This window comes from Urtica dioica, chromosome 7, assembly GCF_054948205.1.
Source record: "Urtica dioica subsp. dioica isolate 48M chromosome 7, U.dioica_male_clone48M_v1_H2, whole genome shotgun sequence".
NCBI classification, from domain to species: Eukaryota; Viridiplantae; Streptophyta; class Magnoliopsida; order Rosales; family Urticaceae; genus Urtica; species Urtica dioica.
The window spans coordinates 17,616,286-17,630,899 of NC_142762.1; positions in this window are offsets into that span (position 1 = coordinate 17,616,286).

The window sequence follows — 14,614 nt, forward strand, 5'->3', positions numbered from 1 at the left end:
GTAACTCCCTGTTCGGGAGGAGTCACCTGTCGTCTTTCATTTGACCCTTGACCCGTGCGGCGGTTCCCGTTAGTTGGGGCTGCCACGAGGATGTTTGGCCGAGAACTTAGTCGCTCTCTTAGGTCATCGCCACGCTCAAAGCGTTGGGCGGTGAGGTGATCCCTAAGATCAGGGTTGGTCGTACGGAGGCGCAGGTTTCGTCTGCGACGGCGCGCTCTCCGCGTGCCCTGACTCTCCGCAACATTCTTCCTTTGACCAAGTCGGTCGTGGGCCGAACGTCGAGAATTTCCCTCTTGAGAAGCAGCCGGCGCGTCGCCTGTCCGGGGTAGGGGATTCGAAGGACCGGCTTCAAACACGGCGGGGTGTTCCCCGTCCTTCGTGAGAGAAGTCTCGATATCCTCCGAATTGCCAGTACCCTCATAATCAGGGTCGCGATCGTAGCTTTCCTCGTTGAGGTTCTCAGGATTCCCGTTCTTCACCTTTAGTTGGCGGATATTCTCCTCCAGCTCCATGATGCGGTCGTCCCTGCTATCTGGAGATGGAGATCGTGAGCGGGTCGAGCTCTCTTCGTGGAGCGACTCTTCGTCACCATGCGCTCGGGAGCGCAAGAAGTACTTTTTGGTCCCCGTGACGTTATCGGGGTTGTTAACGCTCTCAGAACGTACGGGTGGTTGACTACTCATCTTTTCTCAAGTTCGAGAAAGTTGAGTTTGTAGAAGAAAAGAAGAAGATGATCAGAAGGGATTTCGGGCTGAACAGGTCGGGAAGTCCCCTCCTTCTTGCGCCAAAATGCTGTCGCACGAAAATGAACAACTATTGTAAACCTCGGGCGGTTCGATCCAAGGCCGGACCAAGTGATCGCACCCGGGCCAAGAGTGTGAACTCGATAGTCTCGAGATAGGTTTTCTCCGATCAGGAGAGGTAGGGGGTGAGGAGGAGGAGTGACCGTGCCTTGGGTGTCGGCTGCCTACGTACTCGTGTGTGGGATCAGGTCAGAACGTAGTTCAAGAGTATGTAACGCAGTGTGAGGTGCGGAGCCTTGGTGGAGAAGCGTGCTCGACGAAGGAGACGAGGTGCGGAGGAGTCCTCGGCGACGTCTCAAAACTTCGGAGATCGCGTACGCGAGAGAGAATGTGTGTTTTCTCTCTTTTGGAGACGTGGAAGACTCTAAGTCAAGAGTTCCTTGTTGTGGCGGAGATTCCGGACGCGTAGGCAATTCCTAGTTGGAAATGCCGGACGCGTAGGCGATTTCTTGTCAGAAATGGTGGACGCGTCTAGGGTGCTAGACGCGTAGGCGATTTTCGGTAAAAAACCGTTAGAGCACTCGTGGGCTCAGGATTAATCGTTCGATCAAGGGAGCCGGCACTCGGGAGTCCCCGGAAAGCGCTTCAGAATCTCTGAGAACGAGAAATCGAGGAGAATCTGCTTCAGGCCAAGGATGGCATCCAGAGAAGCAGAGAGAAGTCTCAAGTTCCTTGAGAATAAAATGGGATGATTTTCCCCTAAATGAGAGGGCGTATTTATAGATGTTTGAGGGCCTTAGAAGGTCCCTTTTTCGTCCATGTGGGACTAAGGGCGCGCAAGCCGTCAAGTGGAGGCGCACGGCACGCGCGGCGCAAAACGCGCGGCGCGGGACGTGCGGCGCGGGATGCGCGGCGCACGCGGCGCGAGACGTTTGTAGCGGCGCGCGGCTTGCTGGGCGTTGCTGGCCGGCGCGGCTGCGCGCGCGGTGCATGGCCCGTCTCGTCGGACTCTTGCGGGCCTTTAAGGGTCTTCCGATACCACTCTTGTCACGCAAAATATGAAGGTTTCTACTTGACGAGAGTGACTCGATTTGAGGAGCAACTCGAGACTCGACTCGAGGAGGACGACTCGAGGAGGACGACTCGAGGCTCGGCTCGAGGAGGACGACTCGAGGAGGACGACTCGAGGCTCGACTCGAGGAGAACGACTCGAGGAGCGACTCGAGGCTCGACTCGAGGAACGACTCGAGGCTCGACTCGAGGAGAACGACTCGAGGCTCAACTCGAGGAACGACTCGCGGCTCGACTCGAGGCTCGACTCGAGGAGGGGCATGAGGATTTGGCACGAGGACTTGCCAGTCGACTCGTGACAGAAGGCTTGCCACTCTTCAGGACCTCCGGCCTGACCATCGGCCCTTTGAACGGCGTGTCTTCTTGGCGTCTCGGTTTTTCCGAAAACGACCGACAACAAGGTAAACTTTGAAAAACAATCCCCCAAGGGAGACCTTGTCATCATCGTCTCACTCTCAGACGTAGCTGATTGAGCAATGATCGAAGCAAAAACGCCTTGGAGTACTCCCATTTAAGAGAGGGTCGCAAGAGCGGCTCTTAGTCCCACGTTAATTTCTTCTTTCATTAGTGTTGGGGATCGTGGGTTACAAACCACAAATATAACCCTCCCACTTAGTTTTTGGAGTTGGTTCATCGACTCTTGTAAGTTCGGAAACGGATTTCCTAGTTAGAGAGCGACAGAGCGGACAACTAGAAGAGAATCCTAGATCATCATGTTCAGAGCAGTGTTAGTGCATAAAGGCACAAGGTACATACTCGATCTTTTCCTATTTTCTATTTCGGGAAAGTGCATGAGGGAAGTGTGAACTTCAACTCACTCGAACACTTGAAAGTTTGACATTACACATCTTTTTATTTTTCGGCTTGTCTACAAGGAGACCCCCACTCAAATTTTCAAGATCATATAGATTTTGAACATATGTGATATAGATATAGTTTTGAAAACATTTTGAAAATTTATTTGATTTGGATGACAAAATATTTTTCAAGTTTAAAAGTGAAAACGGTTTTTCAAAATTCAAACTAGTTTTGTAAAAATTCAATTTCAATTAAACTATCAAAAATCAAAAAATTTTAATCTTACACATCATGTTTATAATCTTATGAAAAACATTTTTGCTCAAGAAATTTTTCTCATTAGTGTTCTATAACTCATGGTAGTGGGGCTGAAAATCCGGAATTCTAAAAAACTGGAGTTTCGGAACAGCCGCGCACCTCGGAGTAAAATCACCATAACTGGCGGCTCCGATGTCCTTTTGACCTGTAACCGGTGGCATTGGACAGAGGACAGACAGAGCTTTAATTTTATTAAGAATCATTAAATTTAGATTTCTGAGCAGAGATTTATTCCACTTTTACTGCGGGTTTTACTCCAGCTCGAAGAAAAAGAAATAATTAAAGCTTGCTCCTTTTTAGGTACGAAAAAGAATCGAGTGTAACGGAACGTTTTATGAAGGTTGTTAAAGCTTTTATTTGTGTTTTATTAGCAAGGTAATAACATGATATAAAAGAAATAACAACATGCATAAAACGATTCAAGTAAATAAAAGAAACTAGTAAGACAAGAAAACTAGTCACAAAAATTTACTCGAAATTTCTCAAACCTTTAAAACACGTTTTTCAATATAAAAAAATAAAAACTTTTAGAACTGATTCTAATCTGTTTTAAAAACATCCCAAACTCATAGAAAATCAACATGATATTTAATTTAAAGGCAAGAGCAATAAATTAAAAAAAAATCTAAGAAAACTATTCTAACTTGTCACAAAATTAGTAAACTTTCGAAAACTATTTTCAAGCTCATATTTTAAATACATGTACATGCTAATCTTTGACCATAGCTCTGATACCATTTGTTGGAATTGATCTAGGCTTTAAGAAAAAGTTTAACGCTTCGTTAAGCGGCGGAATTTTAAAAATTTTCTTTTCAAGTAAAAACGGTTTTTACTAACCTAGACAAAGAGCAAGTACATATAAATAAAAACTTAATATGAGCATAGAAGTTTACTAACCTTTCTTGAAGCTTGAACTTTGAGAAGCTTTTGGAAAGTTGCAACGCTCGTCTCCCTCGCAGCACGTCTCTCTTTCTTTCCTCGGCACCTCGAGCAACCACGATAGTTTCTATCACTAAATCACTCGAAATAAAAGGAATCAGTGAGTGGGCACTTTTAAACACTACGACTTAAGAACGAGTCTTGAAGTCGCAGAGCTAAACTCTAGGTCAAATGAGGACCTAGGTGCCAAAACAATAAAATGAAATTGACTAGAGAGAGAGAGGAGAGGGGCGGCCAAGGTTCAAGAGAGAGAGTCTCTCAAATCTCTAAAACTTTGGAATGAATGAAAAAGTGTGGAATGAGGCTCCTATTTATAGGAGAGGTCTCACCTTCAATAAGGTAGTTTCCTCTTCTATAGAATATCACATATTCATGAGCCAATTTCCTTTTTCCTTTAAAGAGTCACACGGCCAAGACTTGCCAAGCAAGTCCTTGGATTTGTTTCCTCTTTTATTTGCTTCTCTCTTGACGCTTTTGCGCGCCCACCTTGGTTTCCCCTTAGGGGAAATTTGTTTCCTCTTTTTCTTTTGGCAAGTATCTTCATACATTCATGCACAAAATATTCTCTCTTTATTTGGGTAGGTTGGGCGCCTATACCATCTAGAAAAGGCTTCTAGAAGCTTTTCCATTTGTTCATGACAACATGAAAAAGGCCCATTAAGAATTTTCAATAAAATTCTTATGAAATGAAATTAATCCACAAGGCCCAATTAATCATATTATGGCCGAGTGTTACTTGTCATCAAATGACCATGTCAAAAAATTTATTGACATTCATTTCATCCTATGTCTCAAAAGACAAAAATACCCTATTGACAATTTTCGTTCTTGTTTTGACTTAGCTTCCAGTTTAACTATTCCTAATCGATGTGATTCGTGACAGTGACCTCATGGATCCAAATGAACAAAGCTTGAGCTAAAATTCTTGGACTAAAAAGTTCACAAACCTTTTCCAAGTTTAGCTTAATGTCAACTGACTACACTAAAGAGTTGACACTGAAAATCTCTCGGTTCAAATGAATTTATTTTCTACTCAAGAATTCAACCTAATTGTAATGAGCGGATCCACATAATATTATCAGTGTTTACACTTCATGAATATCATCAGCTAGTTGGGATTTACAAAATTACCATTTTACCCTTCTAGCTGTTATTTCTTCAACTCCTTTGTCGCTTGTGAATAAGTTAGAAACAATGCATTGACAAGGAGCTAACAAGTCACATTGTTTCATCCAAAAGAGTCAGGACTCAATTTGGACACTGGCCAGTTCATTTATTCACACTCCAAGGAACAAAGCATGAGGTGATATACATTGCATTTCAGCAATCTTGTACATGAATTCCATATCTATGAGAACTTCACAAAGTTTACTCATGACATTCTCACAACTTAGTACTTCACCAATAGGCCCTGTTCGGAATCACATAGTGAGTCCGAACTCTGACTTTCTCAAATGAGAATACTAAGGTGTGAAATGACATGTCTCATTTCAGGATTAAGGTAAGCACGATGCAATTCATACGTAGTGACTTCGAGACATAAGAGGTTAAATGGTTTGTTCTTATCTTGTCTCTAGAAGTGCACTGGTCAATTCAGTACCTTCGGAAGATACCTAGAAGAACTATAGAGTCTCCAACTCTCAATGTCTCATGACCACACATCATATAAATGTTGTCGTGAACAAATTGAAAAGCTTCTAGAAGCTCCTTCTAGAGACAATATGGGCGCCCATAATACCCAAAGAAAGAGAGAATATTTTGTGCATAAATGTATCAAGATACTTGCCAAAAGAAAAATATGAAACAAATTTGCATGAGGATGCTTAAGGGAATTCGGCCAAGAGAGAGACAATTGCAAGGCATGGAACAAAATAGGAAACAAATCCAAGGCTTAATGAAGCCTATGTTGGCCGAGCATCTCAAGAGAAAAAAGAGGAAATAGGCTCATTCTATGGACGAGGAAACTACCTTATTGAAGGGTAGACCTATCCTATAAATAGGAGCCTCATTCTTCTCATTTTCCTCATTCCAAAGGCTTTAGAGATTGAGAGCTTCTCTCTCTAGACTTGGCCGATTCTCTCTCTCCCTCTCTCTTCAATTTCGTTTTATTATTTTGGCACCTAGGTCCTCATTTGACCTAGCGTTTTGCTCTGCGACTTCAAGACTCGTTCTTAATTCGTAGTGTTTAAAAGTGCCCACTCACTGATTCCTTTTATTTCGAGTGATTTAGTGATAGAAACTTTCGTGGTTGCTTGAGTTGCCGAGGAAAGGAATAGAGACGTGCTGCGAGGAGACGAACGTTATCAACCTTCCGAAGGCTCATCAAATTTCAAGCTTCTAAAGAGGTTAGTAAATTTATTATGCTCATTTTAGTTTTATTTACATGTGCTTGCTCTTTGTCTAGATTAGTAAAAACCGTTTTACTTGAAAAAGAAAATTTTTAAAATTCCGCCGCTTAACGAAGCGTTAAACTTTTTCTTAAACCCTAGATCAATTCTAACATAACCCTCTAAAACCTCTATACTCCACCTCAATTCCACTAATGTTGAGCGTCGGAGAGGTAAACAGAGGCACCCCCTCTGTTTCCCCTTCGTATTTCACGTGTTCTTTCTTCCTTTTCAGGTGTTTGGACGAACTCAAGGGACATTGACAACTAAGGGAAGACTTGGGATACCAAGTCCGACACGCTCGAGCCCGAACGCGACCACTTGGTCCGGCCTTGGGTCGAACCGCTTGGGGCTCCTAAATTGTTGTCCAAAAACGAGCGACAACAAGTTACTTAAGTCCATTTATGGACTAAAGCAAGCATCTAGGTCATGGAATATTAGATTCGATGAAACTGTGAAAAGCTTCGGCTTTGAACAGTCAATAGATGAGCCTTGTGTTTACAAGTTAATACACGAATACAAGTTGATGATATATTACTCATAGGTAATGATGTGGGTAAGTTATCTGAGGTTAAGGTCTGGCTGGCAAAGCAATTGGATATGTAGGATCTGGGGATCCAAATCTTTCGAGATAGGAAGAACCGGACTCTATCGCTCTCTCAAGCATCTTATATTGGTAAGGTGATGGATCGCTTCTAGATGCAAGAATCCAAGAAGGGCCAAACACCCTTTAGGCATGAAGTCTCACTCTCTAAGGACCAATCTCCCAAGACTGCACAAGAGATTGAAGACATGAGAAAAATTCCTTATGCCTCAGCCGTAGGAAGTCTCATGTATGCTATGCTTTGCACTAGACTTGACATCTGTTTCTCCGTTGCCGTAGTTAGCCGCTTCAAATCCAACCCTGGACCCGAGCACTGGATTGCTGTTAAGCATGTTCTTAAGTATCTTCGAAGAACTAGGAACTTGATGCTTACATACTCAGGTACTGACCTGACTATGACGGGATATACCGACTCCGATTTTCAAGCGGATAAGGATTCCAGGAAATCCACTTCGGGATCTATGTTCATCCTTAATGGTGGAGCTGTTGTGTGGAGGAGTATTAAGCAATCTTGCATTGCTGACTCCACAATGGAAGCAGAATATGTGGCTGCTTGTGAAGCATCCAAAGAGGCTGTATGGAAGTACCTATCGAGAGGAAATACCATTTGATTCGAGAGATCGTGCAGCGCGGAGACGTGGAAGTGAAGAAGATCTCAACGGTGGACAACCTGGCAGATCCATTCACCAAGGCCCTAGCGAACAAGGTCTTCAACCAACATCGAGAGGGAGTAGGCATGAAGGACTACGCACATCTTCTTTGAGTCAAGTGGGAGTTTGTTGTCAATGGTGCCCACAAGAAGAGTTGTAGTCTTTATTTTGTACATTTGATGTAATAAAGTCTCACGAAGACTCTTGCTTGTAATTGCTTATTCATTAATAAAAAGTTGAAACGTTAATTAGTTCTTCTTTGTCTGTTTGAAGCTTTATGATAAAATATTAGTCTTTAGTCCATAAACAAACTTAACAACTTACGAAGAGACAAATGTAGATTTGCATGAATAAACTCTTCGTAGTTTGCTTAAAATGATATATTCGCAATCTAAGGGTCAAAGGACTATTGACCTCAGCACGATTGTTAGGAGAATCTATGATGTTTGGTTATGGGGCATTGAGAGTTGGAGACTCTATAGTTCTTCTCGGTATCTTCTGAAGGTACTGAATTGACCAGTGCATTTCTAGAGACAAAATAAGAACAAACCATTTAACCTCTAATCTCTCGAAGTCACTACGTATGAATTGCATCGTGCTTACCTTAATCCTGAAATGAGACATGCCATTTCACAGCTTACGTATTCTCATTTGAGAAAGTCAGAGTTCAGACTCACTATGTGATTCTGAACAGGCCCTATTGGTGAAGTACTAAGTTGTTAAGATGTCATGTGTAACTTTGTTAAGTTCTCATAGATATGGAATACATGTACAAGATTGCTGAAATGCAATATATATCACCTCATGCTTTGTTCCTTGGAATGTGAATAAATGAACTGGCCAGTGTCCAAATTGAGTCTTGACTCTTTTGGATGAAACAATGTGACTTGTTAGCTCCTCGTCAATACATTGTTTCTAACTTATTCACAACCGACAAAGGAGTTGAGGAAATAACAGCTAGAAGGGTAAAATAGTAATTTTGTAAATCCCGACTATCTGATGATATTCATGAAGGGTAAACATAGATAATATTCAGTGGATCCACTCATTACAATTAGGTTGAATTCTTGAGTTAAAAATAAATTCATTTGAACCGAGTGATTTTCAATGTCAACTCTTTAGTGGAGTCAGTTGACATTTTTGAGTCCAAGTATTTAGCTCAAGCTTTGTTCATTTGGACCCATGAGGTCACTGTCACAAATCACATCGAGTAGGAATAGTTAAACTAGAAGCTAAGTCAAAACAAGAACGAGACAAGTTTTACGAAAATTGTCTAAAGGGTATTTTTGTCTTTTAGGACATAGGACGAAATGAATGTCAATAAATTTGTTGACATTGTCATATGATGACAAATAATTCAAAAACCACTTGGCCATATTAACGAATTTGGGCCTTGCGGATTAATTTCATTTCATGGAATTTTAATTGAAAATTCTTAATGGGCTTTTCTTATGTTGTCATGAACAAATGAAGAAACATTTAGAAGCATGTTCTGATGCCTAAATTTCGTCCAACCCAATAGAGAAAAAGAGATTTTATTTTGTGCATAAATGTATGAAGATACTTGCCAACAGAAAAAGAGGAAACAAATTTCCTCTACAAGTAAACAAGGTGGGCGCCAACAAGGCAAGGAGAGAACAAAAGAGGAAACAAATCCAAGGCTTCTAGAAGCCTATGTTGGACGTGTGACTCTTAGGGAAAAAGGGAAATTTTGCTCATGAATATGGGATATTCTATAGAAGAGGAAACTACCTTATTGAAGGTAATCCCTCCCCTATAAATAGAGGCCTCATTCTCACATTTTATTCATTCCACAAAAGTTAGAGATTGAGAGCTTATCTCTCTAGAACTTGTGGTTGCCGCCCCCTTTCTCTCTCTCTCTAGTTATTTTCGGTTTTTGTTTTGGCACCTAGGTCCACATTTGACCTAGTGTTTTAGCTCTTCGAATTTGAGACTTGTTCTCGAGTCGTCGTGTTTAAAAGTGCCCACTCAATAATTCCTTTTCTCTCGAGGGATTCTTGTGATAGAAACTATCGTGGTTGCTCGTGTTGCCGAGGAAAGAAGAGAGACGTGCTACGAGGGGAGACGAACGTTGCAACTTTTCAAAAGCTTCTAAACGTTCAAGCTTCTAAAAGGTTAGTAAATTTATAATGCCCATAATAGTTTTTATTTACATGTGCTTGCTCTTTGTCTAGGTTAGTAAAATTGTTTTACTTGTCCAAAGAAAATTTTTAAAATTCCGCCGCTTACCCGAAGCGTTAAACTTTTTCTTAATCCTTAGATCAATTCCAACAGCCACCATGGCACCTGTGGAAAACACAGCAAGCCGATTCCGAGACCCTCAAAAGCTACATGGTCCACTTCAAAAGCGTAATGGCAAAGATACCGAACATCGATAACGATTCGGCTTTGACCGCCTTTGAAAAATGGTATGTGGCATGATTCTCGTTTTCGTGAGGAAATGACTGTGAACAGGCCATCCACTATCGAAGAAGCGATTCATCGTGCATCGAATTTCGCAAGGGCCGAATAAGAAATGAGAATTCTAGCGAAGAATAATAGTGTCAGAAGAGTCCCTCGTGTCAATTCCAATCCTGGAAAATCTCAACCCCAAGAAGGTATATGCTCCACCTGGTTTCGCGTTCAACTTAAACGACGGGGACCGCGCTGGAATTTCCAACAAAAAATGGACCCGAGACCCCGACGCTTATTGTGACTTCCACAAAAGCAATGACCACGCCACCTTCAACTGTGAAACAATGAGAAAGGGCATGGCCGAAAAATTTGCTAAAGGCGAATTGAAAGGAATTGACTTGGGACCCCCTCCTAAGAAAAAGAATTTCACCTCACAACTCAGAGGAATTCCATCACCTGGGGAAAAGGGTAGGAACGATGAAGAGGGAACTTAATTCAACCCTCAAACAAAGCCAAGGATCGACTGTATCTTAGGAGACTCGAAGCTTTGCGAAGAGTCGATCAATTTCATTAAAGCACATCAGCGCAAGATGAAAAATACTCCTAAAGCGCATGATTCAAGAGATTAGGACGAGGTATTGATCTCCTTTAAAGGCAGCGAAACGAGGAATTTGAGGATGCCCTGATAATTGAATTGGAGGTATCTAACTACAGTGTGGCACGAATCCTAATCGATGAAGGAATTTCTAGTAGACGCCATGTTCAGAAATACTCTTAAGAAAATGAACATCAATGAATCAAACATCGAGAGGGAACCCACAGAGCTGACTGATTTTAACAGAGTGGTCACACCATCCATGGGGTTGATTAAACTCCCTGTCAGTGCTTCTGGACCTAATAGGGTTGATTAAACTCCCTGTTAGTGCATCTGGACCTTGATCCATGGCATGAAATACATACCATCCACTTACCACCAATGCATATGTTTCCCAACCCCACAATGGGTCAAGGAAATCCGCGGAAGCCAAGAGGCATCAAGGATATGCTACATGAGCAACCACAAGATGAAAATGGAAAAAGATGATGACATCCAATAACAATTAAAGACCATCGCCGACACTGCCTATCCTCCAAACACAATGGCAGAAAAAGAATGTTTGGAAGAACAAGACTCTCCCTACCTCGAATTAACCACCCAAGTCGAGCTCGATGGCACTGGTCCCGAACATTGCGTGGGAATCGGAGCCGAGCTAAAAGGGAGCATAAGAAGGGAAATCATAACCTTCTTAAAAAGAAACAAAAGAACATTCGCATGGACGATAGAAGACATGCCAGGCATAAGCCTCGATGTCGCGTCCCATCAATTCAACGTCGATCCGAGCTTTAAGCCCGTGAAAGAAAAAAGAAGAAATCTAGGTCCAGACAGGGCCAAAGTTATAAACGATGATGTAAAACGACTACTAAAGGCAGGATCAACCCGGGAGGTGAAATATCCGGACTAGCTAGCCATTACAGTTGTGGTAAAGAAAAGAATGGTAAGTGGCGCGTTTGCATCGATTTGAACAAAGCTTGTCCCAAGGACAGCTTCCCCTTACCTCATACCGATCAGCTCGTCCAGGCCACGATAGAGCACAAAATGCTCTCATTCATAGACGCATTCTTAGGATATAACCAAATCTTGATGTACTTTAAGGACCAAGAAAAAATGGCTTTCATGACGGATCGGGGGATTTATTGTTACAAAGTAATGTCCTTCAGTCTAAAATATGCTGGCGCAACATACCAGCGAATACCTAGTCGATGCCGAAACAAGGTATCCCGCTGTGGAAAAACTAGCACTAGCCGTTGTCACTTTTGCTTGGAAATTAAGACCGTATTTCCGATCAAACACCGTCATCGTAATGACAACACAACCACTGCGAACTTTCCTCCACAGCCTAAATCAGTCTGGGAGACTAACCAAGTGAGCAATGGAACCGAGTACAGAATCGAGTTCCGAGCAAGAACCTGTGCAAAATCACAAGTCCTAGCTGACTTCCTGTTAGAATTGCCGAGACATACCTGAGACTGTTGTCAGCCCGTCCCTAACCGGCAAGGGCAAAACTGTCACGACGACGCGCACGGCCGCCACTAGGCCATGGGCTCAGTCAGCCGACCATCCAGTCGGCCATCCAGGTGCTGGAATTGATCTAGGGTTAAGAAAAGATTTAACGCTTCGAGCAAGCGATGAAAATTAAAAATTTTCTTTAAAACAAGTAAAATGTTTTTACTAACCTAGACAAAGAGCAAGTACATATAAATTAAAACTATAAATGATCATTATAGCTAGACAAAGAGCAAGTACATATAAATTAAAACTATAAATGAGCATTATAGGTTTACTAACCTTTGAGAAGATTGAACATTGAGAAGCCTTTGGATGGTTGAAACGTTCGTCTCCCCTCGCAACATGTGTCTCTTCTTTCTTCGGGAACTCAACCAACCACGAAAGTTTCTATCACAAGAATCACTCGAGAAATAAAAGAATTAGTGTGGGCAATTTTAAACACGATGACTCAAGAACAAGTCTCAAAGTCGAAGAGCTAAAACACTACGTCAAATGTGGACCTAGGTGCCAAAACAAAAACGAAAGAAAACTAGAGAGAGAGAGTGAGAGGGGCGGCCACCACAAGGTCTAGAGAGAGAAGCTCTCAATCTCTAACTTATGTGGAATGAAAAAAATGAGAAGAAGAAGGGCTCTCAATCTCTTCAATTAGGTAGTTTCCTCTTCTATAGAATATTACATATTCATGAGCAAATATTATTTCCTCATTTTCTACCTCATGGACGTCCAAGCTAGTCTTCTAGTAGACCTTGGATTCGTTTCCTCTTTTGCATGCGTCCCGGGAGACATCTTTCACCTGCGCTTTTACGCGTCTTACGGCACGTCGGGAAGGCCGACGTTTTACTCGAACCCGTATGCGCGAAGGGCCGTCGGGCTCCGAGCTTCCTAAGTCTGTATCCCCATGGGGGACATAGGCCTGGGTAAAAGTGTTCGTGCTGTTGAGTGACCGAACTCATGTGTTGCGCCCGAATCGGGAAGGACCGTATAGAGTTCGACAAGACATACACGATGGAACCTACTACATCGAACACACGGACAGAACTCTAATCTGGCACCCGTGGAACGCCGAACACTTGAGGCAGTACCACCAGTGACTGAGTCCCCCCTTATTTCTCTGATTTCCCTTATTCAAAAAGGCCTATGTGCAACTGTTTGAGGATGTTCCCTGTTAGCAAAAAAATAAATAAAAAATAAAGTTTGCGTTCTTTTTACCCACTTTATTAAAGTTTTTAGTCATCACGGCACGACCTCTAAACTTGGGGGGCTATGGGTCCTGCGACATACACTCAAGAATTCACGGCCCAACAAAAAAAAACCTTAAGCCCCCCACTCATGAGATACAGAGGCTTAAGAAGCTCGAACCCCGACGGCTCATCAAGCATACGGGTTTGAGAAAAGACGTCGGCCTAACCCGGCGCAACACATATGCTCGGTCGCTCAACAGCACGAGCTCAAAGACGCCGCTCAGCCCGGCGCAGCACATAAGTTTGGTCGCTCAACAGCACGAACACTTTTACCCAGGCCTAAGTCCCCCATGGGGATTTAGACTTAGGAAGCTCGGACCCCGACGGCCCTTCGCGCATACGGGTTCGAGTAAAACGTCGGCCTTCCCGGCGTGCCGTAAGACGCGTAAAGGCGCAGGTGAAAGATGTCTCCCGGGATGCATGTAAGTCACGTAAAGGCGCTGCCTCAAACCCTAAAAACGGCCAAATTTGAGCCAAACAAATGTTCGCTAGCCTAAGGGCACGAGCACCGAAGACGCCGGCCTAACCCGGCGCAAGCGCGTTCACTTGCTCCAGGGCACGAACCCAAAAAACGTCGGCCTAACCCGACGCAACCGTGTTCGCTTGCTCCAGGGCACGAACCCAAAAGACGTCGACATAACCCGACGTAACCGCGTTTGCTTGCTCTAGGGCACAAAGTCAAAAAGATGCCCGCCTAACCCGGCTCAATTTACGTTCAGACGCTCCAGTGTGCGAATGCCAAAAAGGCGCCGGCCTAACCCAGCGCAATCTACGTTCAGACGCTCCAGGGCGCGAACGCCAAAAAGACGCCGGCCTAACCCGGCACAATCTACGTTCAGACACTCCAGGCCGCTAATGCCAAAAGACGTCGGAACAGCCGACGCACCATATATGCTCGGTCGCCCAAAAGGACGAGCTCCAAAGACACCGGCCTAACCCGGCGCGATCTACATTCGCTTGCTCCAGGGCGCGAACTCAAAAGACGCCGGCGCAACATGCACGTCCAGTCGCCGATGGCACGGACGCAAAGCCTCCGGGAACTACCCGGTGCGACTTCTTCGATCGCCGAATTGCACGAAGCGAAGTCACTGGGCCACAGCCACATTAGGCACACTGAATCGTCGCCCTAACCCGACAGGCCGATATCACCGTTCGACACGGGTCGGCCCATCACCTAACCGGGCACAAACGCCCCCTCATCTCAAACGTTAAACGACGACAAGTCGTAACGATAGAATGAGCAGAGGACAAATCCAAGCTAGGGACGCAAAACCTGCCAAAACTATTGGTAAGGATACAAGCCCTTCGGGCCACGTTAGCCCGCAAAGAAGGCATATGCGA